General features: G+C 39.9%; 1 non-coding gene across 1 annotated transcript; it reads right to left on the bottom strand.

Moving 5' to 3' along the window:
* Positions 1–956: 956 nt before the first annotated feature.
* Positions 957–1,063, bottom strand: LOC141639497 (small nucleolar RNA R71). Its single transcript, XR_012542549.1, has one exon. It is a non-coding gene; the product is annotated as a small nucleolar RNA R71 (small nucleolar RNA).
* Positions 1,064–6,736: the final 5,673 nt, after the last annotated feature.

Here is a 6,736-nt window from a genome sequence, read left to right as displayed (position 1 = left end):
TGCCTTGCTTTGTTTTCATTACTTTACTTTCATCTTGTTGATTAGTTTAGATTACACATCACCTCAACCCAAATTGTGACACCCTAAGACATAGCTTTTTACAATTGAGAATCCTACATCAATACCCGTCCCTTGGGATCTGACCTTTACTTACCTCTTTACTAAGAGTAGTTTATGAATTTATAAATATTGTTTTGGTTGGTAGCTTTTGACGACGAGTTTGAATCCACACCAAAAATGGCGTCGTTACCGGGGACGGTGTTAAATTGATTTTATTTTCATTAATTGTTTTTAGTTGTGTCTTTCTTTACCTTGGGGAAGTCAAACTCCTCAAGGTTATTCTAATTTTTTCCGAGTTGTTTGATATTTTGCATGACTAGGAGATCACAAGGTAATTTATTACCTATTGAGCTTGAAATTGAAAGGACCTTAACCAACAATAGAAGAGTTGCTAGAGGTACTTCAAGATTGTAGGTATTGGAGAGATTGTGGACATTCAACCAAATAACATTGAGTACACCAACCCTTTTGCAAAAGAAGGAGAGGATAACCCAATACAAAACCCACCACAAAATCAACCCACAATGCCTAAATTTTCATCACATTCCGTACTAACCGAGGAGAACCTACCAAATGGTACTCCTACACCACCACATTTAACCAGTAATTTCATTGCCAAATCCGCATTCATTCAATTAGTTGAGAGAAGTCAATTTGGAGGGATGCCTAGTGAAGACCCTCATTCCCATATGGAGACTTTTTGTGACTATTGTGATGCGATTTCTTAAACCGGAGTTACTCAAGACCAAATCTGATGGGTATTATTTCCTTTTTCTTTGATCGGTACCGCAAAGCAATGGTTGAAGAGCCTAGACAAGGCTACCCTTGGTATTGATTCATGGAAGAAGTTAGCACTTGCCTTTTACAAGAAATTCTATCCTCCGGAGAAGACCAATATGTTGAGAGCCCAAATCACCGGGTTCAAGCAAAGGGATGGATAATCATTGTATGAAGCATGGGAGAGATTTAAGGACACTTGTCGTTGTTGTCCACACCATGGGCTTAATGAGTTGTTCCTTGTGCAACAATTTTGGAATGGTCTATATGAAGATTCCCGCAATATTCTCAATATGGATCCAATGGGAATTTTAGCGAAGTTGATGACAATCAAACATGGGCCAAAATCGAAGAGATGGTGGTTCATAATTCACAATATAGTAGGCCTCAAAAGGCCACTAGAGGAGGAAAGCATGAGGTAGATTCTATCACACAATTGGGTGCTCAACTAAGTGCTCATATTGACACCATCAATTTGAAGTTTGAGAAGGCCATGGCTAAGCTTGATGAAGCTTCTAAATCACCCAAACAACATTTTAATGCTATGGTGGCATCACCCTCAATTCCGAGTGGAGTATGTGAGAGTTGTGGAACTTTGGGACATGGGCAAAGTGAATGTAGGGGAACAAATGAACAAGTGAATGCTTTCCAAGCATACAAGAGTGGCACCTCTTATTCCAACTACTATAATGAGAATACCAAATTTCATCCAAATCTTTCATACAAGAGCCAAAATGTTCAAAACCCTCAACCAACATACACCCCACCTCCAATGAGAAATCAAGCTCAAAGACCCTTTTACAACCAATGCCAAGGTCATCAAAATCAACCTTCATACAATCAAACCAATGACCAAAGCTTTGATGTTCAAAAAGCAGTCCTCCAAATGCAAAAGAACCAACAAGAATGTTTCACTCAAATGCAAAAACATAGCCAAGCCAAAGACATCACCATCAATAACATACTAGCCCACACCATGATGTTAGAAACTCAAATGTCTCAATTAGCATCTTCTAGCTCTCAAAGACAAAAGGGGCAATTACCACCTCAAGGTAATCCTCCAAGACATGAGACGGTGAGTTCCATCCACTTGAGGAGTGGTACAAGATATGAGGTGCCGAAAAAGCCAATTGAAGAAGATGTTGTGGATGCCAGTGACAAACAAAGAGTTATGGAGAACTCTAAAGAAGAAGAACCCACCACCAATGAAATTTCAAAGAATAAAAATGAAGAAAAGGCTAAGGAGAAAGAGCCTATTGTGATTAGACTTCCATTCCCAAGTCGTCAAGTTAAGCCTAAGTTTGATGAGCAACTTGGAAAGTTCATGGAAATTGTGAAGAACTTAGAAGTCTCAGTCCCATTCACGGAATTGATCAATCATGTTCCGGCCTATGCAAAGTACATGAAAGACATTCTTACCAAGAAGAAATCCATCCGAAAGCTAGAGACTATTTCCTTTACCAAAGTAAGTAGTGCTGTTCTATAAGGAAGTTCCCCTCCAAAACTCAAAGATCCGTGAAGTTTCTCTATTCCACACCATTGGCGACACCACAATCAACAAAGCATTATGTGATCTTGGAGCAAGTGTAAGTGTCATGCCATACTCGGTGTGCAAAATGCTAGGAATGGGAGAGCTCAAATGCACCAACATTACCCTTCAAATGGCGGATCAATCAACAAAGATACCTTTAGTGGTATGGGATGATGTGCCCGTGAGAATTGGCAAATTCTTCATTCCGGTAGACTTTGTCATTGTAGACATGGAGGAGGATTCCAACATTCATATCATTTTAGGAAGACCTTTCTTGCATACCGCGGGAGCTGTAATTGATGTGAAATATGGAGAGCTCACACTTGAAGTGGGGGATGAGACAATTAGTTTTAATCTTGACAAAATACTGAGAGCTCCCCGACTACATGAACTATGTTTCAAGATCGATCACTATAGCCGAGAAAGTGATAGGAAGAAGTTTGCATCTCAATGCGAAGATCACACCATGGGTAAGGAAACACCACCCATATGGAAGAAGAAAGTGGATAACCCTTAAGTAGCTCTATCCAGAGAGCAAGGAAATTTCAACAACAATGAAAGCTTGAATAGCTCACCCACCATGACAAGCAAGGAATAAGACCTCATTGGCCATGACGACAAAGAAGGAGAGTTACTCTTGTAAACTCATGATTCCATTGGGGAACAAGCTAATGAAGTTTGTGGTCTACGGGGTGACGAATTTGAAGGATTAGTCAATCCCTACATTGGCAATGCTATGACCTTAGACCAAGGCTTCAATGATCCAAGTCATCATCTTGACTCGGGTTACCACCATGAAGAACACAATGTGCAAAGATCTATGCAAGATCTTTATAATGAAAATGAACAAGCCTTCGACTACTTCTATAAGGTGTTGAGCAACATCAACAACACCTTGGCTTTGTCCCCTTGACGTCTCATCAAAAAATGAGCGTTTGGTGGAGTCCTCCCTAAACCACCGTTTGTAAATATTCTAACCCTTTAACTAGCATTTTATTTCCTTTATTGCATTTTTTGTCATTTTTGGATTTGCAATTTTATACTTTGATTAAGATTTTCGACGTGAGAGAAAGTGATGAGGGAGGTATTTTAATATGTCTTAAAGTTTAGTGTTTGATCTAGTGTGGGGATGACAATTGCCTAGGCAAACCGAGCCTTCATAGTACACCCACAATATTCAACAAAGGAAATGAAGCAAGGATGACACGAGGAAAAGAGATCCCCACGGGCAAAACTGAGCTCGTGGGTACACAGGAGAATCCGAGCATCCCAGGAGGGAATCCGCTTGAGTTGCTGATGATCCGGGCCGTCCCAAAGGAGTATCCGAGTGTCTTGACCTTAGGACGCGGGTCTTGGGAGAGCTGGAATTGAAGAAATGGGCCTGTTACAAAATCTACATAAATCATATTCAAGACGCCCGTACCAGACTTTGAGCCACTCGTCCAGGCAAGGATCTGCGCATCTGGCATGCTCCAAAATTACAAGTCCACGCTGTTTGTAAATCCGAGCATCCCCAGGAGGATCCGAGCATCCCAGAGAGAAATCCGCTTGTCCTGAGCAGGATCCGCGCGTCCCAGCACGGGTTGGAAATTTCAGAGTACATCGACTGAGGATCCGAGCGTCCCGCCTTGAAGCCACTCATCCCCTGCTACTACTTAACCAAAACACGGGATTCACCCCTCCTTCCCTAATTCATTCTATCTTTTATAAACACAAACACACATCCTTTCTCCCTCAAAACCCTCAATCCCCTCATTCAAAAACACAAATTTCTCAACCAAATTCAACACCATCAAAACAAAACTTCCTCAAATCAAGCTTAAACTACTGCTTTATAAACAAAAGGCCATCCAAACATCAAAATTCTCACTAATTAGATCAATTTTCAAGGGTTTGGGTACAAATTCAAAAATCCTAAAATTGATTGGGAATTGATTGAAGCTTGAGGAAACAAGGAGCATTCACGCACAATATTGGTTTGTTGATACAAATTTGACAAGGAGAACAACATGGCAAGAACAAAAGGCGGAAACAAGGCACCCAAAACCTCAAATTTATCCAAAAGACAACAAGCTCTTCTTGCCTCAAAGGCTTTGGTAGTGGTACAACCAAGGGTGGACATCCAAGAGATTGCAACTCCTATTAAGGAAGCTACTACACCTACTCTGGTTATTGAACAATTGCAAAATTTTCCGGAGGTGATGTTCTTAACCGATGCTCACATGAATGCATTTAGATCCCTTACCAAGAAGACTATTATAGCTACCAAGTTTGTGTGTCATGATGCCTTAGAAAAATTGGGTGTGCTTGAGAGAACTAGGAAATTTTTCTAGTCCATGAGGTTGCTTACCCTCTTTAAAATAGAAGAATTGACCTACCCTTCATTGACCATGAAGTTTGTAAGCACCTTGAAAGTGTTTAAGGTAGAGGCTCAAAAATTTGTTGAATTATGCCTAGAGAAAAAGTGTAGAATAATGACTTTGAGTGAGTTTGGTGAAGTGTTTGGTCTTGTACAACATTATCATTATAAGAAGAAGCCTTTAAAATATGATGGCACACCCCTTTGGAAAGCGATTACTGGCAAAAGTTTGACTCTTTCTGGGAGTGCCATGTTCTATATATCCACCATCCGGGCATAAGAGTATGGCATAAATTTCTGGGCAACACTTTGATTGCGAGGAAAGGCACCAATCACTTTACCGAGCTTGATTTTGTCTACCTTGAGTCCACCATGAATATCAATGGAAAGTTCACCAAAGAATACAACATCCTTCAACTTTTACTTGATCGGTGGCTTGAAATTGATAATGGGAAAGAAGGAGCGGCTTTCATTGTGAATGGAGGCTCACTAACATGGTTAGCCAAGCATTTTAACCCGGATTTCAACAAAGATAAAACTTACAAACCGGTTAAAGGAGGAAACCTTCTAGATATGGCTACTATGATCAACAAATTCCATTGGGTCAAGAATGATAACCTTGACAACAAGTATGAGTGGCTCATTAAAGAAGCTAAGTCCTTCATCTTGCCTAGCAAAATATGTCGCATCGCCGTCCGTAGCCCAAACTACCTTCTACCCGTCTCCGAGGATGCCGAAATGATCATCAAGCAACATAGGGAATCAAATGCCAAGCCCTCCTCCTCCTCCATTATGACTCCACCATATCCATTTGCCTACCAAGTAATCAAACCAATTGGCTCTAATGTCATGGTAGGCAACGACTACTTGACCCAACTAAAGCAACATAAGCATAAGGAAGCTTATGAAGATCGGGTCACTGCTTACCGTGCTCAATATCCGCCCCTCGTACATTTAGCTAGGCAAGGACTACTTGATCCATCATGTCCTTTGTCTAGTTGGGCGGATAGGGAGGTATTCTTCCTAAGTGCTTCTAGAGATGCCAACATGGATAGTCGAGTTGCTAGGGGGAAGTTGAGTGTTGTTGATGATGGGGAAGGGAGTGACTCTTGCCAAGAAGAAGAAGAGGAAGAAGGACAAAGTTCAAGTGATGATAAAGATGGTGAAGCCTTCGGGTCAATGGCGGTAGATGATGAGGATAATGAAGATGAGGTTGGTGATAGTGATGAGGATGTCGCAATGAGCGACAATTGAGGATTGATAAGATTTTGGAGGATGCCACAAGTACGGGGTTGACTACTCGACTTCAACCTATTCCATTGTGAGTTTCCTACACCTCCTCTATCTTTGTTTATATCTCTTGTTTTTAAATTTTTAATTTTAATCATTGGTTTTGAGTCCTAGCAACACTCAAAGGACTCCCACCTCGGTTCTATTGAAGTGTCTCATTTTGTTCCCACTTTTGAAAATCCAAAATGACAATTAGTTTCATGCATTGCTTACTTGTGCATGAACTTCCCTACTCTTAAACTAGAAATAGTGTCTTACTTGGTTTGGGGAAGTTCAAACACAAGTAATGGGAGTTAATCCAAATTAGCTCTCCAACCAATAAAATCATGCATCATATAGAGTAGAATAGATTGCATTATTTATATATATATATGTCATATAGTTTGCATATTAGTGTAGAAATCATGCATTCTCATTTAGCTTGCATAATTTCCTATCGTATTTGCCATTGAGGACAATGCCCATATTAGTGTAGGGATGGGAAATTCTAACTTGACTTTAAAATAAAAAAAAATAAAAAAATTGAAAATTTTTTGAACAATACAAAAATATGTTCTTTCATTTCATAAAAACAAAAACCATAAAAATTTGAAAAATTGAAAAACCAAAAACATGTTCATTTCCTTTGTAGTGTAGATTGTATATTGTGTATATACTTGTTTGTTTCTTTGTTTGTTTGTCTATCCTTCTATTACATTGGATAAACTACGCCACATCCG

Source organism: Silene latifolia, unplaced genomic scaffold (genome assembly GCF_048544455.1).
Source record: "Silene latifolia isolate original U9 population unplaced genomic scaffold, ASM4854445v1 scaffold_421, whole genome shotgun sequence".
Taxonomy (NCBI): domain Eukaryota; kingdom Viridiplantae; phylum Streptophyta; class Magnoliopsida; order Caryophyllales; family Caryophyllaceae; genus Silene; species Silene latifolia.
This window is presented reverse-complemented; position numbering and strand designations above follow the sequence as displayed.